General features: G+C 35.5%; 1 protein-coding gene across 4 annotated transcripts in view; it reads right to left on the reverse strand.

Annotated features, from left to right (window-relative positions):
• Window positions 1-18,084, reverse strand: part of LOC113101909 (protein CBFA2T2-like) — a 37,315-nt gene that overhangs the window by 11,454 nt on the left and 7,777 nt on the right. The window contains exon 1 of one of the 4 annotated variants that reach the window (XM_026265701.1): window positions 13,893-14,210. The exons of 2 other annotated variants lie outside the window; for them this stretch is intronic. The gene's annotated coding sequence lies outside the window, so the exon portion shown is untranslated. Of the gene's footprint in view, window positions 1-8,474; window positions 8,647-13,892; window positions 14,211-18,084 lie in introns of those variants that run through there. One more of the 4 variants, XM_026265700.1, reaches the window with a different exon arrangement.

Here is an 18,084-nt window from a genome sequence, read left to right on the forward strand (position 1 = left end):
ACCAAAACTAATACGAAATTTGTAAAAAAGTGAATATAATTTTTTTTTTAAAAGCAAAAACTAATAAAAATGATAACACGTAATAAACTTACTAAAACTTTAACTACAATTACTGTGAAAACATAACATCTAAAACTATAAAAGTAAATAATTGATACTAAAATAACAGTTTAATAAAAGAAATTGCAGAAATATTAAAAAAGACAAAACCTGCTGTATAATATATAAAATATTTTTAAATGATAAAAAAAAGATGTAAAAAAAATATTATTACATTTTATTATTTGTTGTGTTCTTTATTATACATTTATTGCATGTTTGGTCCTGTGTATGTTTCAAATCAGTGTTTGAGGGACAAATGGATTGCATTTTGCAATTTAAGCTCATTTCATGTATTGCAATGAATCTCATTTTTGGGTTTTTATTGTGAGACTCCAACAAAACCATCGTCTTAACTCACCAATCGAAAGCGGCGCAGTCACAGGTGTGACACACTTTCACACACACACACACACTTGGACACACCTGAGCCCTTCTCTGGGTCCTTCGGGCTGCCCCTATTAATGCCTGACTGAAAAAAAGAAAAATCACATTCCAGCTTTTTTCCCTTCTATGTACACCTGGTTTCTTCCTAGGAGGCAGGAAGTAGAATGTGGGAAGCACTGGGAGAAACAGGAAGCCCAGCCATTTGGGTTTGTGCCACACCATAGGATGTCCACAAAGCCTCCCGTATCCACCGTCTGTTAGCAGAGATTAGCATCACACCAGCGGAGAACGACAGCTTAAACAACACTAGCGACAAGAGTTAAGCTACGTTTGAACAATATGAATTTTTATAATCAATTATGACTCTAAAATCTCTAAAGTTAATTATACAATATCAAAAATATTGACTAGACTGATCAGGCAGCCAATATCTGGTCGATTTGAGATTATGAACTAAATTAAATCACTCTTGTTTTTTTGTTGTTGGTGTAAACACTGTATAAAATATTAATTCATTCATTCATGCATGTCATCAAATTGTATTGAATATAAATACTATACATTGCATAAATTGTAATGCATTGTTATGATTCTCAAAAAAACCTTAGTAACATTTATGCATCGGTTATTTTATTATTATTGATATGCTATTATACTTTTTGTTAATATTTAAATGTTATATTTTCAGTTTACATTTTAAAATTAAGTTTGCAATTTTATGTGCTTTTGTCATTATTATTATTATTATTTTTCATATATTACTATTGGTTTCATTCACGTTTAGTATAGTTTTTTTTTTTTTTTTTACTGCTTTGACTTAATTGCAGGAAACCGTCCTGGAATAATAAAATATATTTTATTTCAGCTTTTAACGAAATTTTTAATTTGTATATAATAACCTGCATATTATGCATATTTTATGCATTTACATTTATGCATATCTGAAATGAATAAATTAAGGTTTATAAAAATCAAGTGTATTCTGTAGATACTTCCAGCTCTTAAATGAGTCCTTTTTGGTGGTTTGAGGGACACAAGGCAGGTGTGGAGTCTTTAGTTATCAGTCACACACACACACACACACACACACACACACACACACACACAGGTCTGTTAGCACAGCTCCAGGATATCTGTGCGGATCAATATTGATCTGATAACAGCAAACGCGCAGCGACTGCCACCTGTTACACACCGCCTCCAAATAAAGAGGAAAAATTAATTCTGCTGTTATTGAACATCACTCTCAATATTAACTGGTCTTCTGACACATCTCATGATGCTGAAAAACTTTGAGCTGCATCCCACATATAACATTTAATCAACTAGCTTTATTTGTTTATGTATAAATGCATAAAGTATGCACATTATGAATCAATGCATATTAGTTTGATTTATGTTTATGCATATTTAGGTAAATTTGAAATGAAGACATAATCATCACAAAGGCCATCATGCAAAACAACTGAAATAAGTTCTTGTCCACTTTCAGACTCTGATTGGTCAATACGATGCATTCCGTGTCAGATATTGCATAATAAAATTGCAATTCTGCAAATTCTAATTAAAATTGTACTAAAATTCTGGCATTTTTTAATGAATTTCTTCTTTTTCTCTGTTTATTTTGTTTATTTCAAAATTTTCTCTAAATTGTGTTTTTACATCTCAGAACTCAAGACTTCTTTTTTTGCAATTGCAAAGGTATTTAAAAAAAAAAAAAAAAACCTATCATGAATCATCAAGAAATGTAACTCAACCAAGTCAGAAATGATGAGAGATGAGAACACGGATATGCATATATCACTTAATGAATTCTCCTAAAACATATGAAAACATAAACGATGTTGAATTGGTTGTGAATACATGACTCTGAGAATATATCCAAACCCATCTGAAAGAGCTTTACTCCCCCCAAAAACGTTAAACATTGAGGCACAAAGGGTTTATTTAAAAGCCTGCCCGTCTTTGTTTAAAATGATCCATGAATTTCCATTAAAAGCGCTTCAGTGCAGCCAAACCGAGTGTTTAGAAATCATTTAAAGAGCACCGCCTCCAGCCACACATCAGCAAAACAAACCCACACAGAGCTGCTCACAGCCACGGACACAAAAGGGTTAAGATATCGACTCATTCTCATGTGTGTGAGACAGAGAGAGAAAGAGAAAGAGCTGGGACGGATGTTTCTGCTTCCCTCCCCCTCCGTCTCCTTCTGTTCCTCCTCCATATGGAGCTGATGGGGGTGTGAAGGACAGCTGGAGTCTCCAACAGTCACCTGTGTCCAGATCCCATCGCCGCAGAACACACTTCCTCAGAGACCAAAACTGCTCCTCGTCTAGCAAAGCTCATGTCTTCCATGGAGTAAAAATATTAAAAAGACAATTGTGGATTTTTCTCACAAATTAGACTTTTTTTGTTGCTATTGTGAGTTCTTCACTTTTTTTTATGCTTTTCACGATACAAATTGCTGTAATGCAGCTTTACAAAAAAGTTTGGTTTCTACAATATATTTATTAGTAGCTTGTCAGTGGTCAGAGATATGCCAGAGATATACGGATAAGATTCAGCTAATGGTGTAATCAGACAGACGCCGACTTGATTAATTGAGCAATGATTCAATGTTGCAATCAAACTTGTAGCAATTTGTGGTGGTTGTGGTGCTCTTTGGGGTTTGCATCATCTCTTCTCATAGTTTTTGTGAGAATTGTTCGTTTTTATCTCACAATTCAGCTGCTTTGTCATAAATTAACACGTTTAGAATTCACAATTCAGTGAATTCTCAGAATTGCAACTTTGTGTCAAAATTTGTGTCACGTTTATATCACAATTCATAGTGAGTCTATGTCTCACAATTCAGAGTTTTTTCATAGAATAACAAATTTACATCTCACAATTTATATTACAAGTCAGGAGTTATATTTTTTCACATTTTCAAGTTTATATCTCACAATTAAGACCTTTACGCTCAGACGTTTCCATCTCACAGTTTTTCGTAGAATTAAAAAATTATATATATTTGAGAATTCTGACTTTTTTTTCCAGAATTGCAAGTTTAGGCCTATATTTCAAAAGAAAAAAAAAAGAAAAAAAAAAAGATTTTAGGGCTACATCTCACAATTTCTTTTAGTTTACATCTTTTTCATCACAATGAATAACTTGCAACTGAGAGAACAAATTGTGTGATACAAAGTCTAAATTCTGACAAAAAGCAAAAAGCAAAAAAAAAAATGCAAAAAGCAAAGACTAAAAAATGCAGTGTCGTCTCAAACTGTGCTCAGATTTGCCGCTCAAAACTCAAACAACTCGAGCTGCTCTATATTCCAACTATTGTCTGATTTATAGAATTGAAGTTGAAGAAACATAACTGATATAACTCCATGAAGTCCCCTGAGCTCTGGACGAGAAATAAAACGATCCTGTGGAGAGGGAAAGAGGAAAATAGGAGTTTGACAGGAGGAGAGGGAGGGAGGGTTAAAGAAAAGAAGGCAAAACAAAAGCTGCACCTGGTGCCTGGTGCACACACACACACACACACACACACACACACATCTGCTGCTCTCTCTCCTCAGCAACAGGTCGAAGCCTCACGCATGCTGTTCATGTTCAGTCCTCTCATCTCTTGAGTGAAATCATCATCTGACCCCGACCTGCCAAACTCTTTCAGATCATTCACTCATCATCTCTCAAGTGCATGATCTCAGCAGGGATTTACTGCAGCATTTAGATCATGACAAGGTTATACTGTAAGAAAAAAAATATTTACTAGCAATTTCTACATGAAAATAGTTTTTGAGAAGTTAATCTTACAACAGGTTTTTTTTTTGTGAATATTAACGGAATGAGCTTAAAGTCAAAGTGATGAATTAGCATTTGAAGACGATTGGATTATAAAAGTACATTTGAGAGGTATTTAATTGTTTTTTTTAATTACAGTAACATAAAAATACTATGACATTTGATCATGATGAACACAAAATACCATCAAGATATTATTATTATTATTATTATGTGGAAAACATATTTTGAAAATTAACTACTGACGTAGAACACAGTTATAGAGAGGGATTTAGTGATTTAAACTTTTCTTGAATACATATTAGAATAAAAAAAGCGTATAATAAATAGTACCTTGAAAAAAAATAACATGGTATTTTTAAAAAATAAAAATAAATAAACTTCTTAAACTATCATTGCACCACAGCTGTCTGAAAAGATCTTGATTCAAGGTTATTGTGCACAGAAATCATTTTATGAATCACTATTTTTTGTCTTATTTTAAAATAAAACGATCTCAAGATACCTCAACTAAATGCATTTAAAATTGCTTTAAATATTAAGAAGTTTTCAGGGAATTTATATCAAAAATAAATGTATTTTCACTGCTGTTGTTTTCCGTATGAATCTCAGTTTATTTATTTTCACGTCTTCATCGCTGAAGCCTGATGTGGATGTAGCTTCATGAATGCAGACTTCACACATTCACACACACACTTGCACATTTACATGATGACGTGAAGGATCCTTTATTGAAATCCTGATGACAGTCAAATTGGAAACCGCTTGTGTGTGTCATGACTAGAGTCGCAGTCGCTGTCCTTCATCTCATCGGAAGTGTCTCCTTGCCCTTCTGACCTCTGTGGAACTCACTGATTGGCCGGCTGATCAATCAATCACTCAGCGGCTGCTCTGATTGGCTCCTTAGAAACGATATGAGCCTGTTGAAATGTGTTTCTCTGGCACACACACATATGGTCTGATTTAAGACTTTTAGACTTTAGAATGATTGATTTTCTCAATATTTAGATTTTTTTTTTCGATGATTTATTCAGCTTTTAGGTGATGCATGAATCTCCATTTCGAAAAATTTACACTGAAGACTGGTTTTGTGCTCCAGGGTCAAATATTTGACACTTATGGGCACTAATATTTAGCATTTGAATACCACGGTAAAATTGAACGGTATCATGGTAATATAAATACTCAAGTGTTATCAGCTGATACTTGTCAGGGTAAATAAAATGTCTAAAACTAAACTTATATAAATAAATAAACAAAAAATAACAAAAGCACCATGTTTAAAAAGTCAACAAAAAACTGAAATAAAAATAAAGTTCACCAGAAGTATTAAAGAAAAACCAATAAAGTGACAAAAGCACAACAACATTTCTAAAACGTAAACTTAAAATGAAAACTGAAATAAACCAAGTTTGATAGAAATATATATATATAAAAAATGACGAAAGCACAACAAAATCACTAATCTTTCTAATAAAATGTTAATAAAAAGGACGAAATCACATAATAAAATCACTAAAACTTAAACTAAGAATAAAAATAAGGTTAAATACTAATTTTGACTCAAGAAAGGTTTGATGCAAAATTCTTTCATTTCTTTATCAAAAATATTCCATGCTTTATTATTATTATTATTATTATTACTATTAATTAATTTACAATGGCCCTCTTTTATGAGTATGAGGTAACATCGTTGATGCACTAATCATTCAGTACCACAGGAAATATTAAAAGTATCATGCTTTTGACACAATCATCACTCTCACATGCACAACAAGTGTTCTGTCAAGCTCTCTTAGATCTCTGCTAATCACGGGGCTCTTAAAGACTAAACGTCTCTCGCCAGACTCCTCCAGGGCCCCCGAGGGCCTCCACAAAGAGCTGTTGGGGTCATTGAGCACAAGCCGCCCAGCGCTTCATCTTCACTAGAGCTATAGTGACTGTTGTGATGTCCAGCAGATCTGCAGACCACACAGCAGGTCACCGGCTGCACACACTCCTCCAGCAGACTAACCGCTGATTTAAGGCTAATCGGCCGGATCATGACAAGTTAGCATTGATTTAGCTGAGCTAATGTGGAACTTACTGCTTTCAGGATGATCTAGGGATGTGTGTGTGTGTGTGTGTGTGTGTGTGTGACATTCATATGCAACAGGACTTGTTTGTTTTTGTAGGTGTCCTATAAACATTATCTAGTACTTCTAATCAACAAGGACACATTGAATTGATAAAAAGTGTCAGCAAAGACATTAAAAATGTTACAAAAGATTTATGTTCCTTTGAACTTCCTCTTCATTAAAGAATTTTAGAAATAAAAATGTTTCATGGTTTCCACAAAAAAAAAAAAAAACCTTAAAAGATAATGAAAACAAGACTGGAGTAATGATGCTGAAAATTCAGCTTTGAATCACTTAAAAAAATACATTTTAAAATGTATTACGATAGAAAAGTGTTATTCTGAATTTAAATAATATTTTACATTTTTTTTATATATTTCCAGTCAAATAATTACAGCTTTGGTGAGAAGAAGAGATTTTCGAAGCTTTCAAAACATTACATAATCTCACACTCCCCAAACATTTGGACAAACGTTCTAAAGTTTTGGGTGAGTAAATAGAAATGAATATTTTTATTCAGCAAGGATGCATGAAATTGATTAAAAGTGAAATTAAAGTTATTTATAATGTTACAAAAGACACTATTTAAAATAAATGTTTTTATTTTTTCAAGATTCAAATAATCCTGAAATCCAGAAGACTGGAGAAATGATGCTGAAAAAAGTAGCATTGCATCACAGGAATAAATTAAATGTAAATACTTTTCAGACAGAAAACAGTTATTTTGAATTGCAATGCTATAATCACAATTTTGATTAAATAGATGCAGCCTTGTAGACTTCTTTAACATTACATAATCCTGCCAACTTTAGAACAGTAGTGTAATAAATAATATAAAAATACTCAAAAAATAATGATGTTATCATCTCATACCATCACTTTGAAAGGTCTAAAGCATAAAAAAGATAGAAAAAACTAGAAACAGTGCTTAAATGTGTTTTATCATCGTTAAATACGGAGGACTACAAGACACTAGTTATATTCCAGTCCAAATCTGTGAGTTTGCAAAGCAGACAGCATGTCTAGAGGGGAAAAGAAACACACACACACACACACACACACGCGCGCGCTGTGCTGTCAGTGTGACACAGTCTGCTGTGTGTCCGTCAGAAAGCAGCTGTAGATTGTGTTCAGGTGACATACAGCAGACCTGCAGAAACACGTCAGTATTGAGACGCAGCGAGACCGTCTCTTGATTCTCAGATCTTTGACTGAGCTAAAACAGGCCTCAGACCATTCTTTTAGAGCTCTGTTATCTACTATATAAGCTCCGTTAAATCTCCTAAACAGCAAACATATCGAATCCATCCATTGATCTATTCATTCATGCAGAAAACTAACTCTACACAAGAGAGTTAAACGAGAGTTAAAGCAGCATCTCTCTCCTCAAGCTCCTGCCACGTGGAAACACTTCAAGTCATCATTTTGTTTTTATATATATATATATATTTATATTTATAGAGATGACACTCTCAAAGAGCAGATTCCAGCTGATGAAATATTTTAGAGCAGAGCCTAAAAACTTTCCGTGATGCTATCACTCAGTTCCACGACTGACCTTCTTCAGATTCCCAAATCACTATTTTAAAATCCCCTGATTATTTCAGATTTTCCATGACCTTAAAGGCATGAATCGCCTCTATTATATGAATACAAAAACAACATAACAAATGCAGTTAAGTGAATTTGCATTCAAAAATAACCACATTGTTTCTTTTTTTTATTATTAAAATGTAAGTTTTCATTTCAACTAATAGAAAAACTTGAAAAATATTTTTTTATTAATTTTATTTACATGCACTTTATACTTAATATATACAACATATATTATATATACTTATTAATTAATATATTATTTAAATGCACTATCCAGATGGTTCATATATATTTTAAAACCAATAAACTATTTTATTTGGGATGATGCTCTCAATAATGTACTCCATTTGATAAAAAATAAAATATTATAAAATATGAGTACACACACACACCAAAGCCTTATATCTACAGCTATCTACAAATGCAGCATTGGATGCAAACATTAAGCAGCTGAAGGCATGAAAACACAGAGATGTTGCTCACCTCCTCTCTACGATTGTCCGCTCGGCTCGTGTCTTATTCCAAACAATGTAAATCACTCTGCTGGAGTGGCTTCTCTCTCTTCATATGTGATGCATGTGTCTCAAACTCTCTCACATATGTGAGCACTGCAGTCCGAGTCCTTCCCACCGCCAGCGAGGCACAGATGGACTCCAGATGGTCTTCCACGCCTCCCTCTCTCTCTGCTGATGTCATCACCCAGGCCACGCCTCCCCCGTGTGGCTCATGGCCAATCAGCCGCTGCTCTATTCAATACATTAAACTCGAGGAGACTCATTAACATAACTAACTGCTCTGGCTCTCAAAGGCTAAACAAAGTGCATGCCAACCGAAGGGAGGGGAAGTTACCCATAACACCTCATGCTGTGTGTGCCGTTACTTTAGGCTGAACTATTCAACTTCTTGCACTGTTTGCATCCAAGAACGTACAATTTTATTGCTCAGTGTTGCTCTAATGAACCCTAATTGATGTCTCAAGTAACTTTGTTCCAGATGTTTCTCGTAAAATTGCTTAGAAGAAAATAAAATGCATGCAAACAGTCAATTGTTGATGTCGACTAAGACATTAGAGTTACTTATGTATTGGACATTATACTGTATATTTTTATCTGCACTAATAACTGTGTCATTTGAATATTATTGAGATACTCTTATAATTTTTATTAATATATATACATTTTGTTCATTTTATGTTTACTTAAAATTATGTTTTTTTACATGCCTATTTATATTTAATACATTTTTATTTGAGTTTTAGTTATTTTAGTGCATCAAGTCAGGCTTTTTCATATTTTATTTCAAGCTGTTTATTTTATTGTTTCATTTTTCGCTTATTATTATAATAGTGACCCTGACTCACAATTGTTAAATAAAAATAATAATAAAAATAAAATAATTATATATATATATATATATATATATATATATATATATATATATATATATATATATATAGCTCCTAAATTGGTGAATTTAGAAGTAAATATAGGGTATATTGGTAGGGTATACAATATAATAATAATAATAATAATAATAATAATCAAATATATAAATAATACAAAACCAAGAGTGATGTGAAACCTGTTGATTGTGTGCAAACAGTGCTCTGTGTGTTTGGCCTGCGGTTCAGGTTAATGAGCGTTAACACCAGCTTCCTTCATTTGCATGTAAATGCACATCTATAAAGCTCGGCTTAAACAAAAAAATGTCTTTCTGCTTCCAAATGCATCTGAAAGGAGTGTGTGGCCATTACATCACATATGAAGACGCCACAAAAATCTGTTTCAAATGAAAAACCCTTGGAATGACAGTAGACTAACCGTACATAAAATATTTTTATTCAAGTGCGCTATTAGTAAACTTCATTTAAAAGAAAAATAGGAAAGTATGCTTTCCTCTGAAATATACTTAAAATGACATTTAAGTATACTTGACTTATACTTACAAAAAGACTAAATATATTTGAGCTATACTTGTGCTCCTAGAATCTGTGTTTTCATTGTTATACTGTAGAGGGCGCTGGAACACATCTTCTGTACAGAATTTCCAAAAAAAAAAAAAGTGAAGAAGGTAATAATTAAGCTTTTGGGCTGTCTACATTTTGATTATCATTCTGAATCCAATTCAGTCTTTTTCAGCTTTTTGTTAAAGTATGACTTAAAGTTCACTTAAAGAAAACGTATGAGTACACTTGCAGTATAAAACTACTAAACTAGTAGTTTACAGAACCTATACTTCAAAGTGTACAAGTATTTAATAAGTAAACTATCTGTAAACCTAGAAATTCACTTTTAGTATAATTGCAGTACAACTACAAACATAGAGGTAAACTAGTTGTGTACTCAAAGTTTGCTACTGTTATACTTAAAAGTATACTTTTATTTACTAGAAAGTGGGCCAATTTAGTCCCAAGGAGTATTGAAACAGTACACTTACAAGTATACGACTAGAACATTTATATTTGTATACTTGCTACATAAAGTATACTTGAAAATATACTTGAACTTTACTTAAGTATACTTAAAAAAGTAAACTTGAAATATGCTACTTTTTGGTAAGGGTACCTCTAAAGTGCACTTCTTTATGACTATTTTAATTCTAAATAACAACACAAAAGCATATGCTGTCTTCTAAAATGCCTTATTTTAGCCGATTTCTAAAGCAGTATTATATTATTCTTCAAGGTATGGCATGTTATAAGTATATTCCCAGCTAACAGGGAATGTGTTCAGACCATTAGTGAACGTTTAGGCAATGTTATCTCAACGTTATGATCAAACATGGTTCCAGTAACATTAATACAGGAGTCAACATTTGAAGTGGATCAAAAATGTTAATCCAAGTTGTCCTAAAATGAGAACGCATTTTGGTTTTAGGTTTTAGGACAACTTTGATGAAATGCTGACTATTATAGAATGTTCATAGAAACATTATTTATTAAATGTTACAATTTGTTTCAGAGAGCATTCAAAAGTAACGTTTGCATAATGCATTCAAAATGATCAAACGGAATGTTCATTTAACACTTTTGAAACATTTAAACACTGGACATTTTGTAACTTTCGAGAACATTCCGAAATAATGTTTAATGGGAAACATTCTTAGAACAAAATGTATTAGTTAGGTTAACACAAAATAGTTCTAATTAAAAATGGGTTAATTTACCCGATATTTCTATGCACTGTGAATTTTATTAAGAGCTTGGTGTTAACATTCCAAACTAATAACAAAATGTCACCATCTTTGGCTCCAAAACAGCATGGATTGATGAGTTTCATCATTTTATTTTGGTGAAAATTGCTTTTTTAAACACATGATAAAGGGCACAGGATCCTGTTTCTATCTAAATCGTTACAATCCTTCACTTCCATCTGCAAGACGTTTCCTCCATCTGTGGACGTAACGCAGCAGGGCAACAGATGTGAACACACTCGTCCTGAACTCTCTCTCTCACACACACACACACACACACACACACGGACTGCTGTTCCAAATCCACATCCAATCTCCTCCACAGCAAAATCTCTTTCCAAGCACTTCTCTGCGTCCGTCAGTCTCTCTCTCTGTGTTTGTAGTGGCATTCCTGCTCGGCTCTCGGCTCCAGTGTGTCTGGCCCCGCTGCACGCCTGGGAGCCATTAGTTTAAGTAAAGCCTGACACACACACACACACACACTCAACTGCTCTTAGAACACGTACAGACTGAGTATGTCTGTATGTAAGTCAGAAGACGTGTGTGAAAAAGGTGTGTGTGACCAAATTGCCCCCAGAAGCGAGTAAAATCTCACTAAATATCCCTTTGGGATCATCCAAAAAAGTCTCTAAAGTCTTTAAAATGCATTTAAAAAAAGTGTATAATTAAGGAATTTCCCACTGTTTTAGTATAACAATAATCCCATTCATATATTTACTTTTTTTTATATTTTAAAGAAGAAATCAATCAGATGCATAGTTGACATTTGAGGCTTAAAAGCCTACTACAGAAAAGTAATAAATGTTTTTAGCTTATATTGTTTTTCGAAATATATAAATAGATATAGATATAAATATAATTCAATGTAAATTGTGATAATTGTTATTAATAATTGCAAGTTCAGTTTCAAGGGAATAATCAACAATTATGTTTATTGTCATTATCATGCACCCCTAGTGTGTGTGTGTGTGAGTGTGTGTGTGTGTGTGTTATATAATTTCTGCACCATTAGTGTGCCAAATGATATATGATTATATAAAACAATAATAATGATTATAGCCTAAAATGCCACATATAATACGAAAATCACAACAATATAGCATGCAAATAATTCAAATATATTGCACCAAACTATGTAGCGTTTTAGCTAATATTATGATAAAAAAAGTTAGGTATGCATGCATGTGAGTGGTATTCAGTTAGTCTGCTAGTGTTTGATTCTGAAGCAGTCTGAAACCATCACACTACTGACAAGAGCAGCTGAGTTAGGAGTTAGATACTCCCCAAAACTTCAGGCTCGGTCTGAGCGCGTGCATCAGCGCAATTCATGAGAGGTGGGTCACACGCTCTCTTGGCCACATCACCCTAAAGTTTCCACTTTGAGAGCCAAGGTAAGAGTCCACACACAGAGTTTACTGTTAGACAGACATAATGACCAGCAACCCTGATCCATTCTCATTATCGGAGTCATCCTCACGTTTGCATGCACTGAATTCATGAAGTCTGTCCCTCAGAACCATTTAATAATCATGTGGATTGATGCTCAATCAGATAGAATTAAATAATGTGCAAAAAATATTATGTGAAAGTGTGCAATGTACCACTGCCACCTGACCTCCCAAAGCTTTGGAAATCTTAGAAATAAAGATCTTCATAACACATCAATCTTTTATTATTTCACTACAAATGTCAGAGAATTGGATTAACCATGTTTGACAATACAATGACGAGGAGGAATTCACTGCCTGGTTCTACAAGAGAAGAACTGATGTGAAGTCCATGTGTGTGTGGACAGACAGAGAAACACACACCGCTTCATACCGAAGAGGTCACATCCCAAACCAGCTCTGGTGTAAACAACCTCCGGACTATATTTAAGACTTCTGATATAATCACTGATAAATACATGGCATGCCATGTGCATTAAATACAGAAAGTCGAAGCACATTCTAGCAAAACATTCCACAAAAGGATTTCCATTTGGATTTTAAATCATAAAATAACGACTACTGATGCACTCTATCAACATTGTAGGATAAATGCATTAGAAACCTTTGCGTCTTCCTTAATAAATGTGAAAAATACTTGATATTTTGTTTTTCTAGAGCAGTGATTAATACCTCTAAACACTTTCTGGGGCGTTGCATAATGAACGAAGGACGTAGGCAGTGACCTCAAGCATGATTTTGGAGGTGTATATACATCACCTCCAAGTGTTGCTATTGGAAAAAAACGCATCCGAGTGGGATGAAAGCATGGATGAGATAATGCAGCAGTAACAGGGATATCTTCTTGACAAACACACAAAGAGCTCTGTGTCAAGCGGGATCCATGCCGAACGAAATCTAAAACAAGATGAGAGAAAGAGACAGTGTCTGCATAGAGCTCCTGATGAAACTAAAAAGCATCTGTGAAACTGTACAGTGCACCATTTAATGCATGTGCATGCATGTATAATTGCAAATGTTAATGCAAGCTTTTATGTGTATATACTGTACATGTAAATAGTAAAGCATATATTATATGAGCAGAAGAAACAAGCTTGTTTTAGTGGTCGTTTGGAGCTGGTCTATATCTCTTGTTCTACATCACACCTGTGTTTATTCTGAAATCTCAGTCCATTTTTGGCCTCAAGGCAAGAGACTAGAGCAGCTGTGTTATTGGCACACACACACACACACACACACACACACTTAGAGTCGCACACACCTGTGTTTGCAGGTGGTTCAGCTGGAGTATGTGTGGAGAACACCTGGAGAAAGAGAGCGAGAGAGCGAGACGGTAAACCAAGGACTTAATTATAGCTGCGCCGATAAGAAGAGAAAGGGGATCTCGTGTGTCATGTCTTTCCTGAGGTTGGATTGCAGGATCTGTTCTGGCTTGTCAAGACCACCGTTTCCCACAATCCTCTTGGCATATCTTCAAGTCCTGGAATGCCTGACTCGTTTTGATGAATCGGTTCATTCAAAATGTGATTCATTAACTACTTTACATTTTACATCTTACCGCTAAGAGTTCTCATAAATAGCACTAAACATTTAAAAGCTGGTAAGACAAACTTGAAGTGTGGGATAGAGGGAAGTCTCTAAGAGTAAGGGGGCGGGGTTGACCTCGATGCTATGGGTGATGCTCATTAACTATGCACACAGTGATTGGCTGATCGGGGTCTCTGTCGTAGAAATATTGTTGAGTGCTATTTTATGTTGCCACATTCAAGTAAAGATTTTAAAATGCAGGCTAAGTGTCACTAATTGAACAAGTATATATCTAATCGTCAGCTTCTTACATAATTTGTGTTTTTCATAGTTAGTGAATATGCATATAAATAGCTTTTTAATTAACAGAGAAGAAAATCATGGCGTATTGTAAGTCATTCTGTAACTTCATGCCAAGCTTCTTAATGAAAACAATCAAAGGAAAAGATGGAGTTGGGATAACCTCCAAAACCAAAAGCGATACCTTTATAAAAGCTCATTATCATCAAATATTTGTGGCTTATAGAAGTCCCCTTCACTATTGCTGACGTTTCACTGATTTAGGAGATCGGTTTAGTGCTAAAAGTTACCATTATATTTTCCATTATTTTTAAGATTTTCTCCTAAATTACGGAAGTTCTAAGCGGCCATGCATTATAATATTTTTTCTTCTTGTTTTCTCGTTATAATGACTTAATTTTCTCGTTATCTCGAAAATAACGAAGTTCGTTATCTCGACATAACGAAGTTCGTTTTCTCGACATAACGAAGTTCGTTTTCTCGTTATAACGAACTAGTTTTCTCTAAGAAGTTACAAAACTGCTCCAGCAGTTGGCACTATAGACCTGAATATAACTGATGGGGTGTTGTACACTATCCACTTTACTGTATGCGGACCTTCCTCGTGATCGCTATAATTTGTGCAGTCTTCATTACTGACATTTAATTAATTCATAAATGTTAAATGCTTGAATCAATATGAATATTTTGTGTATTAAGTTCCTGCTAGATGCATGAGTTTCACCAACGAGTTCTGTGTCATAAAATAACTGCTTATCAAAACCAAGGTTGACATCACTTTATTCTGTTTATCTACGGTAGGACGGGATTTAACGATGTAGGCTGATGTGCTTCTTTTCCTTATTACTAATCTTTATTGTTAACCATATTGATGAGAAATGTGATGTATATGTAAAATCCATAGGCTAATTTAATTCAGTTTTGTTCTATAATGTTGTAATCGTTTTTTTCTACACACACACACACACACACACACTACATGTACACATGGACGCTCTTTTAACACACATGATATCTGCCACATCATATAATGACTACTACAAATGACAAATTATATATAATTTTATTTCAAATGAAGGGAAAATGAAAAGTGAGTTTATTACAAGCAGCTCTAATGGCGCGGTGTTGCCATTTAAACATGTTAATTACAAAAACAAAATGTTCGTTGTACTGTCTCTGGAAAAATCAACAGTGATTGATCAGCCTTTATTTATATACAGTATTGTAGACGTTATTACCTAGGCGAAGCTAAATTTGCTGAAATATAGGCTCCAGTACGAGCGCCTGCATGGTCCATCAGATGCCTGTCAAAGTTGAGTTCGTTACTATAGCAACAGTAAAACTGTCATGTCGTTATAACGAGAAAACAAACTTTCGTTATGTCGAGATAACGAGAAAAATAAGTTGTTATAACGAGAAAACGAACTTCGTTATGTCGATATAACGAGAAAAATAAGTTGTTATAACGAGAAAACGAACTTCGTTATGTCGATATAACGAGAAAAATAAGTTGTTATAACGAGAAAACGTACTTCGTTATGTCGAGATCACGAGAAAAATAAGTTTTTATAACGAGAAAACGAACTTTCGTTATGTCGATATAACGAGAAAAATAAGTCGTTATAACAAGAAAACAAAAAGGAAAAAAAATTATAATGCATGGCCGCTTAGAACTTCCGTATTAAATTGTTTTTATTATTATATTTTTTGTTTTTATTAAATTTTTTTGTTAAGGTTTTTTAATACTGTTGTTTTTGTGATTTTTATTAATTTTTGTGATAATTTATTAATTATATATTTTTCTAAATAAAATATTTTTATTAGTTTATTTTCAGGATTAATTTTAGTTATTTTTAAGTTAAACTTAAAGGAAAAGAGAAATGACATCTCAGCGACTAGCTGAAATAAAATTTCAGTTTTTGTTATTGTAATTAAAAATAAGTAAATATTTGATTATTTTTAATATTACTGTCACACCTGGACTCATTTAGTGTGTTTTTGCCCGTGACCCAGTTTGTGTCTTTCCGTGTTTGGCTTGATTAGTTCCCAGGTGTGTCTATTCTATTCCTCATGTGTTCCATGTCCCTGTTAATTTAGTCATGTCATCCACCTGTGTTTCCCCAATTATCCTTTGTACATAAGCCTTGTCCTTTCAGTTCTGTTTTGTCGGGTATCATCACTTGTGACTAACTCACTCACTTACGTGTGTCTATCGCTGTGCTCCATGAGTTGTATATATTAAAAGCCTTATTTCGTTTATCCTCGGCTCCGTATTCCTTCAGGCAGCGTAAACTGTGACAGAAGACCCGACCCTAAAAAGAAGAAAGTATAAAACTGCGTGTTTTTCCCTCCGTTTTGCTTTCGTTTTTTCACAGTCTTTTCTTTTCTTTGTTTCTATGGATCCCCTCTATCGTCCCGAATTCCTCATCCTCCTGCTGAAGCAGGAAGGACGTTCTCTCGAGGACCATACCAGACAGTTTCTTCTATTAGCTAATGCCACCAGCTACCCGGACGACGCGCTCTGCACCTTCTACAACACCAGCCTGAACTCCAAGTGCAGAGCGTTGTCGCCCGAAGATGGTCCTCGGGAGGATTTCGCAGCATTCGCGGAGTGGGCTCTGGCGAGAAATGGCTCACCTTTCACCGTCTGCCCCATTGAGGATCTCGCCAGTCCCACTCCCGACCCAGAGACCAGCCAGCCACCATCTCGCTACACGGAGCCAGAGCCCACCGCAGCCGCAGAGCCCGAGCCATTCACCGACAGGGAGCCGGAACTCGAGAGCGCGACTGACCAGGTGTGTGAGCCGGCAACACCGTGCATCGTGGGAGTCCTCGTGGAGATCGAGGGCGTGGAGGAAAGCCCTGCCCACACTCCTGCGACTGAGGGTGAGCTGTATACAGTCTCTGAAGGTCATATGGAGCAAGTTCTGGATCTGATGGACTGGTCTATGGAGGTAATCCCTAATTTTCCTGTTTCCCCGCTGGTTCCGTCCAGCCCTGATTCCCCTGTATATCCTCTCAGTCTCCCACTCCTTCCTCCTCCAGTCATTTCCTCTGCTCCATTTCCGCTGGTTCCATCCAGCCATGAATTTTCTGTTTCTCCGCTGGTTCCGCCCAGCCCTGAGTTTTCTGTTTCTCCGCTGGTTCCGCCCAGCCCTGAGTTTCCTGTGTCTCCGCTGGTTCCGCCCAGCCCGGAGTTTTCTGTGTCTCCGCTGGTTCCGCCCAGCTCTGAATCTTCTGTGTCTCCGCTGGTTCCGCCCAGCTCTGAATCTTCTGTGTCGCCGCTGGTTCCGCCCAGCTCTGAATCTTCTGTGTCTCCGCTGGTTCCGCCCAGCCATGAATTTTCTGTGTCTCCGCTGGTTCCGCCCAGCCATGATTTTTCTGTTTCACCGCTGGTTCCGCCCAGCCCTGAATCATCTGTGTCTCCGCTGGTTCCACCCAGCCCTGAATCTTCTGTGTCTCCTGTATTCCCTCCCAGCCTCCCTCTCCCACCTCCTCCCAAACCTGCTGGTCCCTCTGCTCCACTTCCGCTGGTTCCGTCCAGCCCTGATCCTCCTGTCCTTCCTCCCATCCTTCTCCTCTCTCCTCCTCCTAGACCAGCCAGTTCCTCGTCATCCCTGCTGGTG

This window comes from Carassius auratus, chromosome 6, assembly GCF_003368295.1.
Source record: "Carassius auratus strain Wakin chromosome 6, ASM336829v1, whole genome shotgun sequence".
NCBI lineage: Eukaryota > Metazoa > Chordata > Actinopteri > Cypriniformes > Cyprinidae > Carassius > Carassius auratus.